Source organism: Camellia sinensis, chromosome 6 (assembly GCF_055761805.1).
Source record: "Camellia sinensis isolate YWXY chromosome 6, ASM5576180v1, whole genome shotgun sequence".
Classification (NCBI taxonomy): Eukaryota; Viridiplantae; Streptophyta; class Magnoliopsida; order Ericales; family Theaceae; genus Camellia; species Camellia sinensis.
The window spans coordinates 178,688,219-178,714,102 of NC_138966.1; the positions used below are offsets into that span (position 1 = coordinate 178,688,219).

The 25,884-nt window shown below is 43.7% G+C and overlaps 1 long non-coding RNA gene and 1 pseudogene across 3 annotated transcripts; both read right to left on the bottom strand.

The window, feature by feature from the left end:
* Positions 1-20,478: 20,478 nt before the first annotated feature.
* Positions 20,479-23,330, bottom strand: LOC145793081 (1-aminocyclopropane-1-carboxylate oxidase homolog 1-like; annotated as a pseudogene). The gene is made up of 3 exons (XR_014333580.1): positions 22,641-23,330; positions 21,675-21,995; positions 20,479-21,031 (listed from the first exon to the last, which is right to left on the bottom strand). The product of XR_014333580.1 is annotated as a 1-aminocyclopropane-1-carboxylate oxidase homolog 1-like (transcript).
* Positions 23,331-23,818: 488 nt separating this feature from the next.
* Positions 23,819-25,667, bottom strand: LOC145792474 (uncharacterized). Of its 2 annotated transcripts, none has more exons than XR_014331871.1 (3): positions 25,530-25,667; positions 24,669-24,725; positions 23,819-24,407 (listed from the first exon to the last, which is right to left on the bottom strand). It is a non-coding gene; the product is annotated as an uncharacterized LOC145792474 (long non-coding RNA). The 2 variants fall into 2 exon arrangements; XR_014331870.1 differs by having other exon boundaries at positions 25,514-25,661.
* Between the last annotated feature and the right edge of the window lie 217 nt (positions 25,668-25,884).

Sequence of the window (25,884 nt, forward strand, 5' to 3'; positions counted from 1 at the left end):
GTGTGGGCTCACAGCGCATGACGCTCAATCTCTGATCTGCAGTGGAGAGCTGGACATCCTTGGCTTGATCCACCGTTTTTCCGACGCTGGTGACCGCAGCAACCATTATTGGCAGGGTTTCCGGCAACACGCCCTCTGCTTATGTTTGTTGTCTCACTTTCTGCTTTCCTCGGGCTTTGGCGGGGCTAGCATTCGCCTGATTGAAGTCGCCCAAGGTTTGAGAGAAGGAAAGAGCTGTATTGCCATGACCTTGGCCGAGACATTGATGGGTTTAGATTCTGTCTATCGCCGGGAGGCGACTAGGTTCGCCGGGAGTCCACTGCTGCTGCAGGTAATGTTTCCCACCCGACCTCACATATATATATTTGCTCACATCACTCGGCCCTCAGGCTCGGTTTTTCTCACAAAACCCTTGTCTTACTTTTCTCTCATCGTACATCTCTCTATTCTTTATTCTCTCATTTTCCATCCCTCCCCTAGGTATGGTTAATGGATAAGTTGCAGGTTGTGGACTCTTGCCCTGCTTATTCAGCTCCAGGCTACTTCTTTCGGCAGCGCCTAGTCAATGCTCTTGACGAAAGGTGGTGGTTCGATTGGATGTGCAATTTGTCCGCAGACGGCATTGCTTGGCGTTGTCCTTGGCTTAACCTCCCGGCAATGAGCTATAGTATGTCTCGGCTGATTGGGATCCAACTGATTGGTCTAACCCATTGTGTATTCTATTTTCCGTTCCGGTTTCTGCGTCAGTTTGGCCATGATCAGACTTGTCCACCGGAGGGGATTGAGTATCCAGCCGCTTTCCCATTTCGGGGTTGCACAGCTTGCCCGATATGCCACGGCATGGAGGACTAGAGAGCTCCTGGCCCCTGCCCCAACTTTCAGTTGCACTTTATCCGATGAGTGCGTGGATTGGCTCAATGAGGAGGCACAGGTTGGGCCCAGCTTGGCATCAGATGCTCCGTCTAGCTCCGGGAGGGGACACAGAGATACTTGATTCAACTATGCCTTAAATTTATTGCTTATTTAGCATTTTCAAGTTTTCTTTATGAATGTACTAAAATAAGCAACCTCGATTGTAATGCAAGAGCAAGAGAATTCTATTTTGAAATCAATGAAATTGAAAGTTATGGTACTGAAAATTTTCCACTTTTGGTCTAAAAATGGTCTTAGTCGTAAAAAGATTGATTTGAACAAAGTCAACTTTCATTAAAACTTTTCAAAACTATTTTCGATGTGGATCAAAATTGGACACACCGGAAATCTGTCACTGAGATGCACAACCCCAGATTCCTGCAACTGGAAAGTTGCCCCTAGTCTGAAGAACAATGCGGCACTTCACAGCAACGGAACGTTGCCCCTAGTCTGAGTAACTTTGCACCGTCGTGGCAACGGAAAGTTGCCCCTAGTTTGAACAGCACCGTACCGGAGATCACGATAAATGCTGATGGATAAAGATGACTAAGATGGTCGAAATGGACAGAGTTGATCGGGGAAAAAGGTTTATGACTGAACTTCAAGGTGAAGCTGCCTACGTATCCCAAAGATGGGAATCAAGCCTTACGTAGTTCAGGCCCAGGATCACTCGAGTATTTTTACTCTCCTTTTGCGCTCTAACTTTTGCCAAGGCCGCCCTTTGCGGGTTTTCAACCTTGCGAGCTCAGTTTTTATATTTTCTAATTTTTTGTGCTCTGAATTTTGCCTAGGTCGCCCTTTCGGGTTTTCGGCCTAGCAAGCCTCTCAAGGATAGTATTTCTTCAACTTGTCCATATTGATCGGTTGTGAGAACTCCAAGCCATCTAGATCCATCAGAACCACAGCCCCACCTGACCAGATAGCTTTGATGATGTAAGGACCAGTCCAATTGGGTTTGAACTTGCCCCTTGGGTCGTGGATGGGAGCTCGGTTGTCTTTGAGCACCAAATCTCCTTCTTTCAGATTCCTGGACTTAACTTTCTTGTTGAAAGCCCGGGCAATTCGGCGTTGATAGCCTTGGATGTGGTACAATGCTTTCAGTCTTCTTTCATCAAAGAGCATGAGTTCTTCGAATCTTCTTTGCTGCCAATCTGCTTCGGCTATCTGGCATTCAGCCAATACTCGTAACGACGGAACCTCAATCTCAATGGGTAGAACAGCCTCCATTCCATAGACTAATGAATATGGAGTTGCTCCAGTAGAAGTTCTGATTGACGTCCTGTAGCCCCACAGAGCAAATGGCAGCTTGTCTGGCCAATCTCGATAGGTTTCCACCATCTTCTGTAGTATATGCTTGATATTCTTGTTGGCGGCTTCAACCGCTCCGTTGGTCTGCGGCCTGTATGTAGATGACTTGTGAAAAGCCACATTGTATTTCTCCAACAAGTCTATCACTTCTTTCTTGAAGTGGGAACCATTATCTGAAATTATTTCGTTTGGCACCCCGTAGCGACAGATGATGTTGTTTCTGATGAATTTTGCGACATGCGATGCCTTCAACACCGCGTATGATTGGGCCTCGACCCACTTTGTAAAATAATCTATCGCTACCAGGATAAACTCATGCCCGTTTGACCCCTTCAGGGTAACAGCTCCGATCACATCAATTCCCCAGACTGAAAAAGGCCATGGTGAAGTCATGTTGTACAGTTTTGACGGCGGGATGTTCATGCGGTTTGCATGGATTTGACATTTGTGGCATCGCCGAACAAAGCTAATACAATCCTCCTCCATGGTTGACCAGTAGTAGCCCTGTCTGAGGATCTTCCTGGCCAGCATTACTCCATTCACGTGTGCACCGCACTCTCCCCCATGGATGGCTTCCATCAGGCGTTTTGACTCTTCAGCTTCTACACAGAGCTTATGCATTCCCAGATGACCCCTTTTGTACAAATTTCCCCCGCAGATAACGAATTGAGCAGCCATTCTTCTGACAGCCCTCTTATCTTTGGCATTTGCCCCTAGTGGATATGTCTCCTTTTCCAAGAAGTTCCAGATGTCGTAGTACCAGGGGTTGCCGTCTTGAACCTCATCTATGGCGGAAATCGACTCGTATGCCGGCACGAACTTCTGATCAATAATGACTGGACGCATCCGGACTCCGGACGGGATGTCTATCATAGAAGATAGAGTTGCTAGTGAATCTGCAAACCTGTTGTTCTCTCTTACGAGGTGGGTGAAATTTAGCTTTTCAAACCGAGGAATTAGCGAATCCAAGGTTTGGTGGTAGATTATCATCCTTTCCTCTTTGACCTTCCAATCTCCTTTTGCTTGAGACACAACAAGGTTCGAGTCCCCAATGACGTCCACTCGTCTTGCCCCTAGTTCCAGGGCTGCTTCCAGGCCAGCAATACATGCCTCATACTCTGCTTCGTTGTTGGAAACCTTGAACCGGAGCTTGAATGCTAAGGGGATACGGGAATCGTCAGGCGCTATCAGCAACACCCCTATCCCATACCCATACTGGTTTGACGCTCCATCAAAGTACATCGTCCAAGTTTCATCTTCGACGTGCAAAATGGCTTCATCTGGGAATAGATACTCAACTGCTTCATCCCCCTCAACCGGGTGGTCGGCAAGGAACTCCGCTACCGCTCTGCCTTTTACTGATTTGCGCGTTACATACTTCAAATCAAATTCAGAGAGCAACAGCAGCCATCGAGCTAGCCTACCCGTAAGTGCTGGTTTCTCGAAGAGATATTTGATGGGATCCAAACGCGAAACCAACATTACAGAGTGGGCTAACAGGTAGTGCTGCAGCTTCCTGGTTGCCCATACCAAGGCCAAACAAGCCTTCTCCAGCGGCGTATAGCGGGTCTCGTAATCCAGCATCTTTTTGCTCAGATAGTAGATGGCTCTTTCCACTTTGTCTTCTGACTCCTGCGCGAGCATGCAGCCCATGGTGGTCTCAGTTACCAAAAGGTACAGTATCAACGGTCTCCCCGGCTCTGGCGGTGACAACACGGGTGGGTTCTGTAGATACTCCTTGATCTGCTCAAAAGCTACTTGACATCGGTCGTCCCATTGGAATTTCTTTCCTTTCTTCAAGAGACCAAAAAGTGGTTCACAAGTCAAGGTTAATTTAGAAATAAACCGTCTTATGAATTGCACTTTACCCAGAAAGCCTCGCACCTCCTTTTCAGTCCTTGGTGGTGGCATTTCTAAGATGGCCTTGATTTTGGAAGGGTCGACCTCGATGCCCCTTTGTGTGATCAGAAACCCTAGCATCTTCCCTGCTGTAACACCAAACGTGCATTTCTGGGGATTCAGTCGCAAACGAAACTCTTTGATCCTTTGAAAGAATTTTTGTAAAGCGGTGTAGTGGCCCTCTCTATCTTTGGACTTGACAATCATGTCGTCCACATACACCTCGACCTCTTTATGGATCATATCATGCAATATTGTAGTTGCTGCCCGTTGATACGTAGCTCCAGCATTTTTCAACCCGAATGGCATCACTCTATAACAATATGTACCCCACGGGGTAGTAAACGCAGTCTTCTCCCGGTCTTCGGGTGCCATCACTATCTGATTATAGCCTGAGAAACCATCCATAAACGAAAGCAAGGCGTGTCCTGCCGTGAAATCCACCAATTCATCAATGTGTGGCAAGGGAAAGTCGTCCTTCGGACTGGCCCTGTTCAAATCTCTGAAGTCTACACAAACCCGAATTCTGCCGTCCTTCTTTGGCACCGGAACTATATTGGCCAACCAAGTTGGATATTCAGATACCAGCAGGAACCCTGCGTCAATTTGCTTGGTGACCTCTTCCTTAATCTTGAGGGCCCAGTCCGGGCGAATCCTTCTGAGTTTCTGTTTGACAGGGCGGGCCTCGAGATCAAGAGGGATTCGGTGCTGTACAATCTCAGGATCGATTCCAGGCATGTCTTCATAGGACCACGCGAAAACATCTTTGAAATCTTTTAATAAAGCGACTAAGCGCTCGCGCTCCTCTGAAGACAACGTGGACCCGATCTGGACCAGCCGCGGGTCCTTCTCAGTACCAAGATTCACAGTAGTGATTTCATCCATTAATGGTTTAACAAATCTTTCCTGCTCTTGATCAATTAATCGTTGCAAAACTGGGGGAATTTCTTCCTCGCTGTTTTCATCAAAATTTTGAAAATCCTGATTTAAGCAATAAATCAAAGGCACAGAAAAATACTCGGAAACCACATCCACATCATTCTCATTAAATACTTCCAAGCCGTCAGATTCCTCTGTTACAACAGACTCAAAAGAAAATGAAAAAGACGACCTAGACAGGACTGTGGCATCCGGGTTATCACCCCCAGGAATACCGGACTCAGACTCAATCGAGCTGGAATCTGATTCCGACGCAGAAGATTCGGTGGAATCAGATTCCGGCTCACTACCTGACTCGGAATTGCTAGATAAAAAGCCTTCTTCATACTGCCAGATGAGAGAAGGTGCGATAGATGCATCCAAGATCGGCGCTGGAAAGCCCGCAGCTATTTCATCTCCAATCACAGAAACCGAAGAGTTATCCCCCAAGCACTCTTGGCCGATCGGAGGATCTGATAGTAGACTCGCCAGTGCTACCCCCATTTCAAGCTCTGTGCTCTCAGGATCCACTGCTTCACATTGCTCAACCTCAGTTGGTGGGTCTGTCTGCGCTTCGGCAACGTCATCCCCAGAGAATTGTATGTCGAAGAAGATTTCAAAACCAGGCACGCGCTTCCCCTCCGCGTTTTGCCATGGCTCCGGGAAGCCGCAGAATGGAAAATCTTCCCCCTCCCGGACGAAGCGTCCGTTCAGGGTACCCCAGATGGGCCTGTGCATTAAATCAAATGGCTTCCCGGCCTTCTTTGCCCTGGCCCTTCCGGCCATTTCTTTCCCTTTCCTTACCCAATCCTCCTTGGTGGGCAGATAACCTAGTCCAAAGGCGTGGGGGTTGTGCGGCACTTCGGCCAATACTGAGACGCCTTTCCGGCCGCTTCTCCCTAATCCCATCCCAGGGGTATGCTTTAGCTTGTTCATGAGGTATATGGATTGTGCACTAACATACATGCCCTCATTCGCAGCCATGACATTCTGCACCACTTGAGCCTCGGCCAAAGTGAACCCCGATAAAAATACATCCTCCGTGCCGTGCTCAATCTCCAAGACAGGTGTTGACACCTCCGGCGGCGGATGGATTGATGAATTTCTGAAAACTATCGCTACCCCTTTCCCGTGGGGGTACTTTAGCATCTGATGTAGAGTGGAAGAGACTGCTTTGACCTGGTGCAACCACGGTCGCCCCAAAAGTAGGTTAAAGGTTGCAGGAACGTCCAAGATATGAAATTCGATACTGTGTTGTCCTGGACCAACCTTGGTTTGAATTTCAACAGTCCCCATCACTTCTCTGCTGGTATTGTCGTATGCTCTGATCACTTGGGTAGTTGGGACGAAGTCCACGGGTTTCAACCCGATTGCATATGTCGTTCTGGTCGGGCAGACATTAATCGCAGACCCGGTATCAACAAGTACCACCGGTATCCACTTATCTCTACATTCCACAGAAATATAGAGCGGTTTGTTATGGTTTGTGCCCTCAGGCGGTAGCTCCTTGTCCGAAAAGGTTAATGCCGGGGAACCTCCTCCCGGAAAAACCAGCCCAACCAGCTATTCAGGCGTGGTGTCTATGGAGAGTTTGGACTTGTCCATGGCAGATAGGACAGCTTCTCTGTGTACTCGTGATGCCATTAGCAGTCCCCAGATGGAGATGTCTGCTTGTATTTTCTTTAACTGTTTCAACACAGCCTCATCTTCGATCTGCTTCTCCTTCTGTCTTTCCACTTCTCTATCCTTCCCGGATGCCTCGGGTTGGTCCAGGTGTGGGGGCTTGAAGTACCGCCCACTTCTTGTCATATGGTCCACTTCATCGAGGTACCAAGTATCATCCGGCTGGTTATTCCCCCAGTCTTCATCCGTGTGGGCAAGACACAAGTCGTCATCTTCCCACCACATCCCGCTAGCGGCCAACAGACACCTGTCCGGCTCCGGTCCACTCGCACTCTCAGTGCTCTCTGTCCATATGCTCGCAGCATTGTTTGTCTTCGTGCACACAGCACTTTCAGTCCCCTCAGGGCCTTTTGCTTTTCTAATTCTCTCAGCCTCCTCAAACTTTTTTTGTTCTAGCTGCGTCAGTACAGCTGTTTGTTCAACAGTTCCTACATCCGTAATGCCCATATCACGAGCGGAATTCTTTACACCGGCGCTCTCCGGCGGTACAACTTGGTTTTCGGCCGTTCCGGCCACAACTGATATTTCTGCCCCTGCCGGGCTCTGTTCTGATTGGGCTTCCCCCACTGCATCCGGTTGATCTTCGAGCCATCCCGTGGCCTCCTCTGATTCCTCATAATCATACCAATTAATTGACGCCTCCCCCAGTTCCTGGTCATTAAGAAGTTGCAGGTTGGCAAAGTCCTCCCCTGCAGTTGTCAGCTCATCTGTCCATAGCCCAGATCTATCCCCCCGGATCATGCATAGCTCTCCTGTCTCTGGCAATTCTACACTTAGCCCAATTCGGCTCGTTGATAGGATGTGCTTGCTTGGATCATAGGCTCCCCCGACAAAATTCTGTCCAGTTTCAGATTCAACAATCTCATTTCCTCCCAAAATCTGCCCTGCCCTGTCTTCGACGGTCACCACCACCGATTCTGTTTGGGTTTTGGAGATGTCCACCATGCACAAGAAATCAGTGCAATCGGGAAGGAGCACCTCTGGCTTGGGTAGGTGGGTGGGCGTAATGTAGATGCTAGGATCGTAAGATGCGACCCCAGTCTGGATAAAGTTAATTCTTTTGGGAGGAGGAGCTTGGTTATGTGATGGGAGAGGGTTGGTTGTAACATTGGGTTGATCGGGGGGTGCGATCACCTGTTTGTCAATAAGATCTTGGATCTCATGACGCAGTCTGTAACAACGGTCGGTGTCATGACCGTGTTGTTGGTGGTATGCACAGTATTTTGACGGGTCATATGAGGGGGGAAGTGGATTCGGTAATGGCTTTGGTTCTAGGGGTTTTAAATGATTCTTTCTGATCAGTATTCCTAGAACTTTGGTCAGAGGCATATATAGTTGGGTAAAGGTTCTTTGGCCTCGTGGTTGGAATCAGCTGTTGGCTTGTGTGTTGCTTCCGGACGCGCCGGAGAAAGGTGTGGCAGTCATAGGTCTTGGAGGGGGAGGGGGAGTGGTGGTGACCATACCAACTTCCGCGGCTCTCGTATTTGCAGCGCCGCTTGGGCCTGCATTGTTATTGCGATTGAAGGTCCTCCTCGGTTGTTCTCTGTCCTGGTCAAACAGACCTTGCCTCATAGCATCTTCTATTTGCACCCCCATATCATGTAAATCTGCGAAAGTAGGGAAGGGGACTACAATCATTCTTTGCATCAGTTTCGGGTGGAGATTGCGCACAATCATCCGAATTTGATCTTTGTCAGTAGGCCTTAAAGTCATCGTTGACGCCTTTGCCCTCCATCGAATCACAAAGTCCGAGAAAGATTCCTTAGGCTCTTGCCTTGTCGTCTCAAGATCACGGGTTGTGATCTCGATCTGAGTGTTGTATGAATATTGTGTGACAAAGGCCTCAGCCATCTCATCCCAATTTTTCTTCACTTCATCTGGTAATCTTGCGTACCAATGGGAGGCCACACCTGACAGGGTTCGGCCGAATAGTGAGAGTTTCTGTGGTCGTGTAAGGCCCATTGGCCGCAAGACATCTGCAAACAATCGGATATGGACCATGGGGTCGCCAGTCCCGTCAAAACGGTCTATTTGTGGCATTTTGAACCTATCGGGGAGTGTCACGGCCTCCTCGGTATATCCATCTCCGATATCCGGCATAGCCTTGGCCCCTTGGGATTTCTTAAAGAGTTTCTCCAATTTGCTCAATTTCAGAGCCGTATGATCAACCTCGACCTCGGATGGAGAGTCCGGGTGATTGGATGTATGGACCTTGGACAGTTGTGGTGGAAGTGGGGGCGGAGCTGGCCCCGTTGGAAGACTCGTGTCCTCTTGTAAAATTTGGACAGTTGGTACAGTATTCTGGGTATTCGGAGGAATATTCTGAACAACAGGTGCCTGCTCAGGCATTGGGGCTCCTGCCGGAGGAGGGATTGTTTGTGAAGGAGATGCTGTATTCTGTTGTTGCAGTCTGGCAATCAACTCAGCCTGCTGGGCCATGACTGTGGCCTGCTGTTTGGAGAATTTCGCTTGACGGGCGGCATCATCGTGCATTTGCTTCATACTCTCCTGCATCTGGCGCATCAAAGCCTCCATCCCGGATGTATTTGGTTGATCCATCTGTCTAACTGGTATGTCTATTTCTACAGCAGTAATTGAGACCTCAGTCCTGTAGTCCTCTGATAAAGTAATCCACTGTTCTGACAATCTTTGTTCTGACGTACTGCGCCTTTTTGGCTTTCTTCTGGTAACAGGGGGTAGAGAACGGAACACTGGCTGTCCGTCGATTAGATCCTCAGATCGGTGGAGTCGACGACCTCGTGTCCAAGGTGCTTGGGGAATGCCTGTTGGGTTGGAAGCAATCGTGCTAAAACTGACCTAGCAAAAGATAAATAAAGCGAAAAGGAAATAAATAAACAGATAAACGGACAGCATAACAGCTTAAAATAAAATGCAAGACGCACAGTCGGGCATAATCAACACACAGTCAATAAGCTGAAATACACACTGGCCTCGAACACTGATCATTATCCCTGTATCATTGTTCCCTGAAACAGAATCTGATATTCGCAGATAATTAATCCTCAACTACTGGCTGATGCCCGCAGGCTTGATACCCGTAATACAAAACTGATGCCCGCAGGCCTGATGTCGACAATACTGAACTGATGCCCGCAGGCCTGATACTGTCAATACTGAACCGTAGCCCGTAGGCTTGATACTCAAACTCATATACTGATTTGATGCCCGCAGGCCTGATACTGACAATTCTGAACTGAAGCCCGCAGGCTTGATGCCCAAACTCATATACTGATACATGCATTCCTGTAGAGACGCACTCTAAAGCACATAACAGATAAGTGAGAGCCAAAACACCCCTATGTTGGGGTAGGGTTTCCCTGTCCTATTGTGTCAGGAGCTAGGGTTTCACTACGCACGCAGCGGTTTCAAACAACTTACAAACGGGTAAGCAACCTGTCCTAATTTGGAATGGTCACTATGGATCCGAATATGCACTAGGTCGAATGGTCAAAGAGGGTGCCCCGGTAAAACCGGGGTTTGTGTTCCCATACTGGCAGAGCCCACAACCGATCAGCCTTATGGTCATGCCTTGACAAGACAAGCCTCCGGCAAACCGTTCAGGAATAGCAGATGGCAAACACGGTGTCCTAGGCGCACCAATGCAAATGCAATGCAAAGAATCACACGAGTGTAGTCAAAAACAGATATCATGAGTTCGAGTCAAGTTCTCTAAATCCCCAGCGGAGTCGCCAGAAACTGTAACAAGCCCGCGGGGGACCTCGCTACAGCTCGGACTCGACTTTCGCAGTCACGGTTCTAAATCTGAACCAAAGAGTCCAAATCCGGCAAATCGTTTTAGGAAAACTAATTTTTGAAAGAAGTGCCAAACATGGACTGCTTTCCCAGATACAGAGTCGCCACCTAAATATTTTATTTTGGGAAATTTAGGAAACCCTGACTCGGTGCCAAAAGGCCACGTGTCCGTCATCACCAAAGTTGCCTCGGCTCGGGAACTTGGGTACGATTGGGGAAGGTCACTTCGTGAGCACCCCCGCTCGCCCGGTCATAAACCGGCCTCTACTAACCATGATATCAATTTTTGAAAACATTGTGAGTTCTTATTCCGGTTATTAGCCTAGGTTACTATGTGATGCTCACAGCATATAAGTATAGACCGGGTCGCCCGAATTGGAACAAAACATTTCATGTTTGTTTTTGAAAATGGTTTGCTACCCGCAGGTAGGCTTGAAACATTTTGATGATTCATTCCAATTCAGATAACCCAACCTTCACCCACAGGCATTCAAGCAGATATATCAGATAAGCACATAGCCTCATGGTAAGCATGCTATCATGGCATTCATTCACACGCATGCGAGGATGCTAAAGCATAAAGCTTACCGAGTACTCCAAGCCAAAACAGAAACTACATTAGAAATCATGCATGATCCTAAGTATACAAAAATGCTTAATGCAACACATGCAAAATGCAACTATAGTAGGCTCGGCTATTCTAAGATGGCATATGAAATGCTACAACTAACATGTATTCAACTTGGAATTGAAAGTACAATGCAGTTAGTATGATGCGCCGAGCCCAATGCATGCAATACAGATGAATGATGCAAACATGCTGTCATACTGTATGCTAATTGAAATATGCCCTAATCTAACCATCAAAAGCGGATAAATAAAAGGGAGAAAGACGTGGGGTTGGAAGACATACATCACACTCACCCACACTTATTACAGTTGTGCCCTCACTCGGAGGGTCCGAATAAGTAATACAGTCCAAATATTACAGTCCCCAAAATAAAAGAATATTACAGTCCAAAATATTACAGAATTCTAATTAATTAATGAATTAACTAGAAAGCAAATAAACTGGCGTGCAAGCCAGGGACTGCCTTGCTTCTGGTGGATGATGCATATCCGGACTGTCTTGCGCGGAAATCCACCGGAATGCCCCAATTAGCCTCTGTTTACACCTGTTATTCTTGAAAAGCGTGCCAAGTCCCGGAAAGTTGCTGATTCCTGGTTTTGCTGCAACAGAGAGCAGGAAAGGGGCATAGCAATGTATTTGCACAAATATATGCATGTCTCGATCCTCGTGCCACCAATCACGCAAACCGAGGCATGATGGCCGAGGAGTCGAAATGCACAACTCAATATAGGATGAATGCACATGAAACTACAGCTAAAACCTAACTCCATCATGGATAATCCGGAGTGTTGGTGACTGGGGAATTGAGACACATTCCGTCACTCGGAGTACGAAATGTACCTCGTTTCCCGTGCCCGGGCTAACTCCTATTCCGGACACGATGCAATATGCATGATATGCATGAAATTCAACTAAGATACAATCCTAACGTACACAATGCTATGAAATGAGATGCCTCGAAATGCGTGCACGCAGGCACGCAAACCGAGAAAATGCAGAATGCTATGAAAATGAAATGCCTCGGAGTGCGTGAACACGGGCACGCAAACTGAGGCAATGATATGTGTCTCGAAGTACGTGCACGCAGGCACGCAAACCGAGGCAATGATATGTGTCTCGAAGTACGTGCACGCGGGCACGCAAACCGAGGCGATGATATGTATCTCGAAGTACGTGCACGCGGGCACGCAAACCGAGGCGAAGATATGTGTCTCGAAGTACGTATACGCAGGCACGCAAACCGAGACGATGATATGTGTCTCGAAGTACGTGCACGCGGGCACGCAAACCGAGGCGATGATATGTGTCTCGAAGTACGTGCACGCGGGCACGCAAACCGAGGCGATGATAGAATGATATGAAAATGAAATGAAAATGACAAATGGGCTTATACCAACATGAGAGAGCCTCAGCCACACTCACATAAGATGCCGATGGCAGAAAATGAAGTGCCTCGAAATGCGTGCACACGGGCACGCAAACCGAGGCGATGCTAAAATGTGAAAAATGCAACATGGACTTATACTAACATGAGAGAGCCTCAGCCACACTCACATAAGATGCTGATGGCAGAAAATGAAGTGCCTCGAAATGCGTGCACACGGGCACGCAAACCGAGGCGATGCCAGAATGATATGAAAAATGCAACATGGAGTTATACTAATATGAGAGAGCCTCAGCCACACTCACATAAGATGCCGATGGCAGAAAATGAAGTGCCTCGAAATGCGTGCACACGGGCACGCAAACCGAGGCGATGCCAGAATGATATGAAAAATGCAACATGGACTTATACTAATATGAGAGAGCCTCAGCCACACTCACATAAGATGCCGATGGCAGAAAATGAAGTGCCTCGAAATGCGTGCACACGGGCACGCAAACCGAGGCGATGCCAGAATGATATAAAAAATGCAACATGGACTTATACTAACATGAGAGAGCCTCAGCCACACTCACATAAGATGCGGATGGCAGAAAATGAAGTGCCTCGAAATGCGTGCACACGGGCACGCAAACCGAGGCGATGCTAAAATGTGATGAAATATGGCAAAAGTGATATGCAAGCATAGTAATGGAATTTCAGCACTAAAATATGGGGGAAAATAGTCCCGAAATGAAGCGAAATGACATGAAATGCAAGGAAATGTCCCGAAATGCGACATTAGGCACCCGAAATGGCCTATAGCTATGCCAAACATGTACAATATGGACATGCAATGCAAAGACAGAAGCTAGACAGTCCCAAAAGATGTACTTTCACAGTTATAAACATGGCCAAACAGCAAGTATAAGTAAGGGAAAAATAGCATGCAAGAATAGGGGCCAAAAGAGGGGTAATGAGGCAAGTGGTATAAGAAAAACTCAAACTGAAAAATTTCCTTCTACAACACTGAATATGGACCAAAAATATGAACATTTACAGTATATGGCAGACCTCAAATCAGTATACAAACATGCTAAAAATGTGATGCAAAACAAGGCTCAAAAGGTGCTATAACATGAAGTGTATAAAATAATCACCAAACAGAAACAAAATGTGAATGAAACATGAAGTATAGGCCAAAATAAGGCCACTTTTAGTTCGGACCAAGAGCCAAAAACAGAAGCAAAGAGGGCTATCAATTTATGCAAAAATGGGGCCAAATAAGGGATTGAACTACAAGTGACACATGGAGACACCAAACAAGGTTGAGCCCTTCCTCAATGTTTGAGAGGGGCTCAAAATAAGCCTAATATCAGTTTATAACATGCTCAAAAACAGATTGCTCATGGGCCAAAGATAGCATGCAAAATCATGACATACAGGATGATCAATGAAGCAAGTATATTATGGAGGGCTCAAACAAGGTTGAGCCCTTAATGAGAAGTGAAGATGAGACTCAAAATATGGCCCTTTTCAGTTAGGGCCGGAGCTTGAAACCAAAAATAAATGGGGCTTAGAAATAGATCAAGGAAAAGGGTCAAAAGGTTAAAAGAGTAACTTACCCTTGAAGATTCAAGCTTTTGTTTCTTCTTGGGTGGATTTGCAGCTTCTTTTGCCTTCTAGAAACCTTCCTTGCTGCTGGAGGTGAGGTAGTGGTGGTAGAGCTTGGTGGTGTAGAAGGAATGAAGGTTAGGGACTTAGGGTTTTTTTGAAGAATTGAGAGGGAAGAAGATGGAGTTGGCTATGGAGCTTTGAAGGAGAGTTTTTCTAACCCTTATGAAGAAGGCCACCAGCTGGTTATAAAGATCAAAAATGGGGTGTAAAGGTGGGGGAGAAGGAGGGCAAAACTCTCCCACAAAATATCCCCCGGATACAGAAAATATCTAGGGGATATTGCCCCACAGCTGGAAAGGGCACAGTGCAAGGAAGCAGGCCGGCCTCACACTTTTGCTGGAGGTGGCCGGCCGGCCACACCCCCTAGCCGGCCGGCTAGGGGTCAAAAGGGTCAATGTGATTTACTGGCCAGCCAGCTACTCGGGAGGTACCTCTATGTGTGTACAACACAACCATGTAGTTGAAATTCCAAGAAAGTGGGCCCAAGGGGTTCAACAATGGCTCGGAAAGAGGGGGTCAAAAGGGTCAAGTTGACTTACTGGCCGGCCATGAACTTTTAGGGGCCTCTTATGTGTGTACATCACAGATATGTGGTTCAAAGTTCAAGAAAAAAGATCCAAGGGGTTCAACATTAGCCCGGAAGAAAGGGGTCAAAAGGGTCAGGTGACCTTAATGGCCGGCCATGAACTTTTAGGGGCCTCTCAGATGTGTAGATCACAGATATGTGGTTGAAAGTTGGCAACACTAGCTCCAAGGTATTCAACATTAGCCCGGAAGTGCGAAAAACGGGCGCCGGGAGGCTCCGGAAGAGAGATAACTGGTTGCTGCAACAATTGCTGGCCTCCCACCCTTCAGTGACCTTCCCTGTGATAAAACAGAGGTACCTGCCAAAAATGAACGAAAACCGTTGCAAAACGAACGTTCCGGGGCCAAAACACGCAGTTTGGGGTCCCGAAAATGGGCTGTTAAGCACCGAAAATGGTATTCGACCTCGAAGTGGGTTTCTTAGCCCCCAGTGTCCCTCAAAAGGGATGAAATAAGATGTATGCCAAAAATCAGAACAATAGGAGATGGTTAAGCGGTCCCGAACCGAGGCACACGACCTGACGGCTCCGAAAACCGGGAACCGGACTCCGAAATGGGCAAAATGGCCTACGGCCACCAAATGCAGCCTACGGACATTGAGAGATGGTCCACGGGGACCTCTCCCTTCCCTCAGGAAAAGAAACAGAGAAAACCGAGTCTGGCTCGCAAACCGAGACAAGGCACAGAAAAGGGTTCGGAAGTCCGGAGGCAGGGCTCACGGCCGCGACTCTGAAACTTCTGAACGAGCATATTATGCAACATCACCTAACGCTCAACTGGTGACGTCTGAGTCTTAAGGTCGGTCAAAAATGGGGTGTCTACACCATGGAGCAATTCTTTGCATGCAACCGATCCCCTCTGACCTCCTCTATTCCATGCTCTGTTGGGAACCCCAATAGCTAATGCAATGTTGAGGGAACAGCCCTCATTGCATGTAGCCATGGCCTTCCCAGGATAGCATTGTAAGGGGAGGGGGTGTCGATTTTGATGAACTCTGTGTTTAGCTTCTTGGTGCCAGCCTGCACCTCCAAACTTGTTGCTCCTAGGGGCTACGTCAGCATTCCATTGAACCTAACCATTGGGCCATTGGACTGCTCCAAGTAATCTTGGTGAAGGCCCAACTCCTTGTAACACCTGACATACATGATGTCACAAGAGCTGCCTTGGTCAACTAAGATGCGCTTCACCTGGTACTTTTCAATCTGGAGGGATATTACCAAGGCATCGTTATGCGGATGTTGCACCATCTCCAAGTCTTCGTCAATCAAGAACACCACTGGTCCCTAACTCTTGTTTGCCCTAGGTCTCTTTTTCCCGACCTGATACACATGTTGTAGGTGTTTTACTTCCTAGGTTTCCCCCCTTATCTCATTCTCATTCACCTTCAAGTGAATCACATTGATCACTTGAGGTCCGCCTGCCTACGGTTGTAGTGCTGGTGGGGGTGGTACTGTTGGTGCCTAGGGCAGTCTTGCCTGCTCTTTCCCTGTCCTGGCCTCGTCCACCTGGTCCGTTAAATGAACTTGTCTTACCAGGTCCTCCAGATGTGTCTTCAGGGCTCTACACCCCTGAGTCAGATGTCTAGCCTCATTGTGGTAAGCATAGTGCTTGCCAAGGCTTCTTCCCATAAATTCGTCTGGTACCCTTACTGGTGCTCTGTAATAAGGCTGATTTCGGATTTTCTCCAAGACTTTGTAGATAGGGATTCGGAATACGGTTGTGATTGCCTGCGCAGCCTTAATCCTGTATCTGGTTTGTTGTATCCACTATCACCTCGGCTTCTCTTCGGCAAGCCGTTTTTCTTCCCTGGTTTCGACGCCTTTGTCCCCGGCATGTCCTCCTCGGCCCTGGCATACTTCTCTATCCTGGCCATAAGTTCCTCTATGCTTTTTGGCAATGTCTTTGACAATGACTTTCGAAGCAGACAATCATCCTTCAGGCCATTCTTAAAAGATACGACTACCACCTCCTAGTTGCATCCAGGAATACGGTTGAACACTTCATAATATCTTTTGGCATAGGCCCTAAGGCTTTCGTCCTCGCCAATTCTCAAAGCCATCAGGGCGTCCACCCTTAGTGGTTGTAGTTTGTTTATCACGAACCTGGCCAGAAACATCTCGGCCAGGCCTTCCCAGGTTTTCACAGTTCCTTTCAACAACTTATGAAACCAATCCAATGCAATTTCTTCGAAGGATGTGGGGAACACCTTACAAAGCAACGGCTCGTTGCCAGTGTACAACGCCATTGAGTTCAGGAACAAGCCGATGTGAAAGTTAGGCTCTGACTTACCATCGTATATCTGTAACCTGGGCATATTGAACCTTTTCGGGGCCTCAAATTTTTCCAACTCCACCGAGAACGGTGTTCTCGGTTTTACCGGAGAGGTTACCTCGGCATCTTGTTGCTTCCTGTGGAAGTAACCCCTCAGATCCTCCTTGGTCTGTCCGGAAGCTCGGCTATCAACGGATTTCAGCCTTTTTGGTGTACTGCTCCCAGTTTCATTATGAGTCCTCTTAGACCTTTCTCCATTAATTGTGTCAAAGCACAGCTCCTACCCTTGAACATGCCAATGTTCTTTAGGGCCAGCTTCCTTGGTGCGATGCGTTCTACTAGATTCTTCCCTTCTTGATTCTCCTCGCCCGACCTCCCGTGAAGGTCGGTGAGAGTGTTTTTCAGTCCTAGTGTGCTGGGGGACTGTAGGGACTGTTTTCTGCCCATTTTTCGGGCATCTTTCTTAGCTGCTGGAATCGGCGTATCTTGCAACGGGAAAGGAGGCTGCATGACATTGTTCTGAATCATGAAACTGACGACCGATTGTAGGTCTGCCAATTTGTTTGCCAGTTCTTTCATCTCGTCGTCCCTCCTCAAACACCTATTTTTCCATACTTGGAGGTCGTCTTCGTTATAATACCCGTCTCGGTCAGATTTTTTTGGTACGTCATCCTCCTGGTTGACGTCCTTCTTTCCGTGATTTTTTATCACGAGTCTCTTTGTTGCAGTTGTCTTCTTTGACGTCAAGGTCAATAGGTTTCCCACTCCCAGTAGGAGTGTTGTCCCCAATCTTCTCTTTCTGTCCGTTATTGGCCATCTATTCTCTTTTCTTTCCCACAGACGGCGCCAAATTGTATGAGTCGATTTCTGACCACACTGCCAAATTAGTACTAAGCTGGAGAACACTAGCAGAATAGATTGCGCTCGAACGACCTGCAACAGAAAGAAGAGATTCTGGCGGTGGTTCGTCCACCCAGGAGCACTCCAATGATCAAGTCAGTTATCTCTCAAAGATAGCAAAAGTGCTTAACTTACTATTCAGAATACCAAAAATGTATCTTAGACCCATGAGGGTGCCTCTCTTTTATAGCCAACACAAACCTAATCCTATTAGAAGTCTAGCTCCAATAGATTCTGTCTCCATGTTAATCTTGGACTCTCAGTTAGATTGGGATAAACTCTCAAAGAGTCTTATCTTTATCCAAACCGAAGTCCTTCACAATTCTAGGACACTTGTCTCTTATAAGCTTATCCCGGATTCTGGTATTCTTGTAGATAATCTCGGCCTAGCCAAGATTACCTCGGCATCATATCCAGGACACGTGACACCTTAGCTGGCACTTCGGTGACACCTCGGCCACGTGTCGTCATTCACTACTAGAAAAAACACTTTTCGTGACGAACATGTTTGGTCGCGAAAAGTACCATATTTGGTCGCTAAAACCTTTTCGCGACCAAAATATGTTGGTCGCGAGTTGGTCGCTAAAGCCTCGTCACAGATAGTTTTCTGCGACCAAAAAAGCCTTTGGTCGCTAAAAGTGACTATTCGCGACCAACTTTTTTGGTCGCGAAAGTCCAATTCATATTAGCCAAAAGTAAACTTTTAGCGACCAAAGATAAGTTGGTCGCCAAAAGTCAACGCCTTGACCCAAAAAAATAATTCTTTTGTACTCCCTAGGACTTGAACTCCTGACCAAGGAGTCACCATACACCCAATCCACTCTGCCACTCTGCCAATAACATACTTCTTGTTCATATTTGACAAAAAAAATATATAACCCATAAAAATTGGGTTATATATTATTTTATAAAACTTTTAATGCCTAAATAGAAAAATTGCATGTAATTACTGTAGTATCATTTTTTTTAAAAATTTATCCCGCCATAACTTTCCGCGACCAACTTTTTTTTTTGGTCGCCAAAGGGTAATCTTCCGCGACAAAAAAAGCCTCTGGTCGCCAATAGTAGACTTTTCGCGACCAATTTTTTTTTTTTTTGGTCGCCAAAAGGTGATCTTCCGCGACCAAAAAAGCCTTTGGTCCCCAATAGCATACTTTCCGCGACCAGCTTTTTTTTTGGTCGCCAAAGGGTAATCTTCCGCGACCAAAAAAGCCTTTGGTCGCCAATAGTATACTTTCCGCGACCAACTTTTTTTTTGGTCGCCAAAGGGTATACTTTCCGTGACCAACTTTTTTTTTGGTCGCCAAAAGGTGATCTTCCGCGACCAAAAAAGCCTTTGGTCGCCAATAGTATACTTTCCACGACCAACTTTTTTTTTTTGGTCGCCAAAAGGTGATTTTCCGCGACCAAAAAATTGTGGTCGCCAAAAGTTAAATTTTAGTCGCAGAAAGTGGACTATTTGCGACCAAAAAAAATAGGTGATCGCCAAAAGTGTTTTTTCTTGTAGTGATTCAAAAATTATGCCCTCACAAAGTGTAAGAAAGATTTTTTAAATTGTATAATTTATATGGATTTTGTTCATGAGTACCCAAAAAAACAATAGTTAAAAAGTTTAAAATAGCTATATACCGTATGTGCTTTGAAAACTATATAAATATTGAAAACGTGAATATTGTTAATAAGTGCACTTAAGAAACTTAAGATAGTTGTACATTCTCTATAAAAATGTATGTCTTACAAAATGTACAAGTATCTGAAGCACTAAGATATTCATTAACAAGAACCTTTGAACATTGTTAACCAATACTTTTAAGTAATGTTTAACTAGTCTATTACCCGTGCTATGCACGAGATAATTATAGATATTTATATTTTTTAAAGATTTTTTTAATATATAAATTATGTTTTTTAAGATTTTTTATAAAAATAATTTAACAATCTTATCACTAACCATAGTGTATGGAAGAAATTGAAAAGAGTACTGCAGTAACTATACACAGATTGTATCTATAATTATTTGTATGAGGGAATTTTAAATGCTGATAAGGGAATTTTGACCAAATCAATGAATGCAGGCATATAGAAAGACATGTGGATTGAAAAAGTTAATAAATGCTGATTAGGGAACTTTGATAAAATCAATAAATGCTGAGTTTTTTTTTTTTTTAATAAGAAATTTAAAAAATTCAGATTAGGATATTGAAACTCTCACAAGTCTTGACGTTAAAAACCCCCTTTTACTTATTATACTGTATACATAGATTGTTCGATTAGGTTGGGTTGAATTATAATTACAGAGTGACTAAATAGATAAGCCATCAAAGAGTATTTTTGTTGTAGTCAATATTACCTATAATCAATGATTAAAAAATTCAAATATGACAAGGCCTATCCAGTATTTATTTCCTCCAATAACTTAGCTCTTGAAAAACAAAACCAAAACCAAAAACAAAAATCAGATGCATGCTACTATAAAAGTCAGATTTCTAAACTGTTTTTTCAATTAAGTAAAAAATACTCCACTTTATTTGAAAAAGCAAAACATGATCATACATTGTTGGTAATATTCATCCCAATTGGATGTTATATTCATTTTCTAAAAAGCATAGAGTCTTGACATCATGAAAATGTATATGCAGAAAACCACTCGACTTGCAAAATGCACAAGCCATTAGTTTTGTAGTTGTTTAACTTGGAAACTTATTCCAATCATATTATCAATGTTTCCTTGTTTCAGCATCAAGTAAAACCGTATGGATTAATTAATACCTCTGGTCAATAATCACATGTTCACAACGAACTAATGAATAACCAAGACCAAACCAAAGTTGATCCCAAATCTCCATAGCCTACTTACACAACTTGAAATGCGACACTGAAGAGGTTCCATCAAGCCCTTTCTGGTAATAGTGCGTGATGAATTCTTTAATCGTGGTGTCCCGGTAGATTGGAGGATTTTCTTCGGATAGTTCTTTGATTGGCCCATACACTCTTGATGTAACCCCTTCGCGAAAATGTGTTCTGAAAAAACTCGCAACAGATATTCTTGGACCAACATTTTTTGTGAGTACTCTGTGGTTGATGCTTTTGAACTTGTCATTTATGATGAGCTGCATAATGGAAAACATGATAAACTAAAATAAATGCATGCTCTATGTTCAAATAAAGAATTAAAAACAATAAAATAATGCATATACTTGGGATGTGAAAATTTTCATTTTTCATACATTGGCTTCCACTATCAATGTTCATTGCTCCTGTAACTATGTCAAAGCTATCAAAAATGAGTTCTTTCAATAGAAAGCATGGACATACTTGACTGTTTATGCATCCTATCTATACATGCACAAATTAAACAATTTTAACTTGAGGCATCAATATCAGGAAAAATTGAAAATGAATACTTGACATCACTGGTTATTCTGTCCCCATTATACATTTTCCACCTTTCATTGTTGTCACCGGCACCACCACAACCACTGCACCACAAGCACAAGCACAAGCACATCAGTTTCAAGGTTGCAACGAAAAGTTTTCTAATATTTTCCGCCAAAACAAACCTAGTGTAAGCCACACCCTCAGAGCCACAATTATAAAGAGACGGTAGATTAAAGTCATCAGCAAACAAGGGATACGCTCTCTTAAATTTTTTAATGAGACCTCATGTGTGAATATGCTATTGAAACAGAGAAAGAAAAACCAAAACAGCAAGGCAAACAAATCAAGTTCAGAGTGTTATATGTATAGACTTGCCTGCAATAGATCTGCAATGTTTACTACCAGAGCTCCAGGCTGAGGGGGAACATCAACCCATTGATTTTCGTGAAGGATTTGGAGGCCACCCATATTGTCCTGTAGAAGTACAGTAAAGAAGCCACTGTCAGCATGGTCTCCAGTACCCAAAGTCAATTCTGGTTCTGGGTAGGCAGGATAGTAATGGCCCAGAACGGAAAGCCCCTCAACACAATCCATGTATTTCAGGTGATCTGAGTTAAGGCCAAGGGCCTCTGAGAGCAATATTAACAAAGTGAGCCCAATCTCATCATGTACTTTGAGTACTCTGTCATTATATCTCTGCAAGTTGAGCAGACAAATAAGTCACAGCAATTCTAACAGAGTGAACCCCAAATATTTTAGCACATCTAGTATTATTAATAAAATTTTACCAACAAAAAAAAAAAACCGATGGAAGTGGTGAGTTATTAATAAGTAAAGGATGGGCATTTTTCAAATGCATGGCTTGTTTGGAAATAAGGATTAGCAAGAATAAATTCCTGGAAACACATCCAGAATAGTCACTTGGCAGTTGTGTTCGTCTTGGAAAATCTCTACAAAAATATTGAAGAAATATTTGGATAATATGTTTTACTGCAATTCAGTTTTAATTAGTCTGTCTATGGTTGCAGAAAGAAGTCTATGTTAGACGCAGGTTGTGCTCCTTTAGAGGTAGGTTGGTTAATTTTCCGATCTGGGGCAGATGCTTTCAGTAAGCCAGGTTATGTATGAGCAGTTGATATTGTGGAGAAAAAAAAAAACACAAATTGCGCAAAATATCTGATACAAATCAGAACTTTCTTTTTTTGTATTACAGTAATTTCCCTTTATCCCTAAACATGTCCAAATTTGTCTCGCAAAACTACAATTTCTACTCATTTTGACACATTTTTTTCGCTTCAAAGTATCAATGGCAAACATATAAATATTAGACTAATCACATACCTGCACACTACAGGTAGTTATTCAGGATCAGGAGGCTGAGGAGCCATGACACAAGAAATGGTATCCCTCCAATTAGATGCCAGTGCTTGAAACAGATCAAAGTTGCTATTATATATAATTTTTTTAGTAACATCACGCGAATAGAATTGTTTCTTCACCTCAATATCTTGCTCATGAAATCTCCGAACCCCATCAATCATATCATCCATTATACTTATTGGGATTCCATGATTAACCACCTGAAAGAATCCCCATTCTTCACAGGCTTCTCTGACTTTGTCAATGATTTCACCGTGTTGAGCTGCGCTTTTGTTGATGCCTTCAAAGTCTATGATTGGAACACTGAACTGGGAGATAATAGAGCCGGACTTATGAATATCAGGAAGCATGCTTTTGTCATGGATGAATATGTGTGGGATTTTTGTCACCCCGGCACCTAGGAGACCCTTTACACCGGCTTTAGAATCATCAAAAGCCTTTAATTCAGTTCTCCGATCATATTCAGGCTCAATTTGTGTCTGAATTGCTTCCCTGTTGCTTGTGACTACCATTTTCTTCTTACCAGGAGGACAATAGTGCACTGCCAATCCAAGTTATAAATTTATTTTCCAAAGATTATAAAAAAAATTAACATAATGTTTTCTTAATTGCTAATAACATTGACCGAAGGGACAGATAGTAATAAATAAAATGGGTTTTCGTGTCATATGAATATTCAAATGAACATCTTCTTCAAAGTTATTTTTTTTTTTATATTGAGCAATATCTTTGACCATTAAGAAACTGTTTAGTGTTTGTGAAGGTTACACTGCTGGGAAAATGACTTTTAGCGGCGTTTCAAAAACGCCGCTGTATGTCTGAAAAACGCCGCTAATTCCTTTAGTGACGCTTACTACCAAACGTCGAGGACGCGGCCGTCGCTGTAAGTTTATGACGCTTTAAAAGCGTCGTAAAATTAGTATAGGCGGCGTTTTTATAAACGCCGCTAAATGTGGCAGTCAACGGTAACATGACGTCACATAAACATTAGCGACGCTTCAAAAACGTCGTAATAGATTTTTTGTTATTTTAAAAATATAACTATAGTGGCGCTTTGAAAAACGCCGCAATAGATTTTTTTTATTTTTTTTTTTTGAACTACTAATTTTGTGAGATTAACTTTAAAAATATACCTGTAAAATAGCAATAATGAATAAAACTTTGTATAGACATATATTTATGTGAGATTAATATTCCCTCACATCTATAATAGTACCCCATACAACATCCTTCAAGAAAAAAATCCAATAAGTTCAATCCCAAAAAATAAAATGAGAATAATTTAAAGATAAAAGTGAAATTAACAGTTGAATAATAAAAAGTAATAGTGCCTAAGGCAAATAGGGTTGGGAAGAAGTTATAATGATTTCCACTACTCAAATCAATACCATAAATTAGGACAGATAACATTTGTCATTGGGTCTAAAAGTTGTGTTTAGCCAAGAAATAATTATGCCTTCATATTCATTGGGTTAGACACAAAGCATCAAGCATTAATGTCCAGATTTTCTAATCAATGTCTCCAAATTTTTAGAGTTGAACAGAGTATTAATAATACACATCAAATATTACCCTTCCTGCATAAAGCAAGAACCACCATACTGCTAGAAATTTATTTTTTCACCCCAAGTCATGCACCTATACCATGGCTTCTGAAGCATTTGGAATCTCTGCCATAATCATGTGCTCATTTGAAAGACCAGCATCGTCACCTTTTGTACAGCCAACCTGCTCACAGAGAGAGAGAGAGAGAGAGAGAGAGAGAGGATGAACTTATACTAATGGTAAAACTAGGAGGTTCAATCATGGTAAATCAACAATAAAATTCTGCTCTCAAAGAGTTTATCTTGCAAAGCATTTTAAGCAAAAAATAATAATGAGCAAGAAACAAAGCATGAACTGATAACATACATAATTTGCACTTATTAGTGGATAACATCTATAGGAACACAATGGATCCCATGATATGTACGTACCAAAGCTACATACCTCAGATGGAGTGAACAGAGCACACACTTGATCAGTTATATTCAATAAGGATGCTTCCTGCCAAATTGAAAATTTGGTAAGTAAGGTACCCACCAAATTACTATGTTAAAACCAATATATTAAAGGTAAACCAACCATAATAATGAGAGAAGCTTGAAAAGACATTTGAAGGTAATTAAGTAACCAAAACATATAGTTGTGGTTTTTGACAGTTTACCAATTCCAATTTGTTAACACGGATGCATTACCCACTTCTTAATAAGCTAATACATCTGGGTGTCAGAATGCAACTTAATAGAAAAATAAGGTTGTATTCAGAGTACAAGGCTCCAACTTATGAAGCTGATTCCCATGGGTTTATGCCACTAGCCCGGGGACATATAATTTTTTATCCACGACATCTAAGCATGCAGTTTAATGCCACTATTTTTTTACGACGACCATTAGTAAATCAAGTAATTCAATGGTTTCCGACAAGGATTTAAAGTATACATCATCATGTGATTTGAATCAGCAACATGAAAAAATCAAATGAAAAGCATTAAAAAGAGAGTAGTACTCTGCTACGTACTTAATGATAGTACCAAGCCATATGTATGACAACTCAGGTCAGTGTCAAATGATAACCTCACATACAGTAACCAAGAACTCTTTTCAAGGAAACCCTTTACCTAGTTGCCTCCGTGTTTTCATGAGCATACAATAGATGTCATAAGTTACTAGAGTTCAAGCATCCAAATTGAAAATTAAAAAAAGCAAACCTCAACTACATGAGAGTGAGAGAAAATATGTCAATGTGTGAAACTATGTGTAATTCTTTAGGTATAACCTATGCTGAGATGTACCTATGCTGAGAATTACCTATTCTTTAGGTAATTCTTTAGGTATAACCTATCACTTGCACGGCTTTCACTGGTTACTGCAAAAGCTTGATTGCACCCTGTTCCAAGATTTCCCCTCCCACTTAACAACCCCATGCCAAATACTACTGCACTAGCTGATGCCCGAGGAATCTATTTCATGATTCATGGCAAAGAAAAAGAGATGTATAAGAATAATGAATTCTAAAAGCAACGGAAATTTTTTTATAAAAATGTAATATCACAGTTAGTGTGATGTAATCGGCCTTTTGATGGAATGAAACAATTTTAGGGGAAACTTGATCCAAACAACATTTATGGTAATGAGGCAATAGATAGAACAATTGGCTGAAACT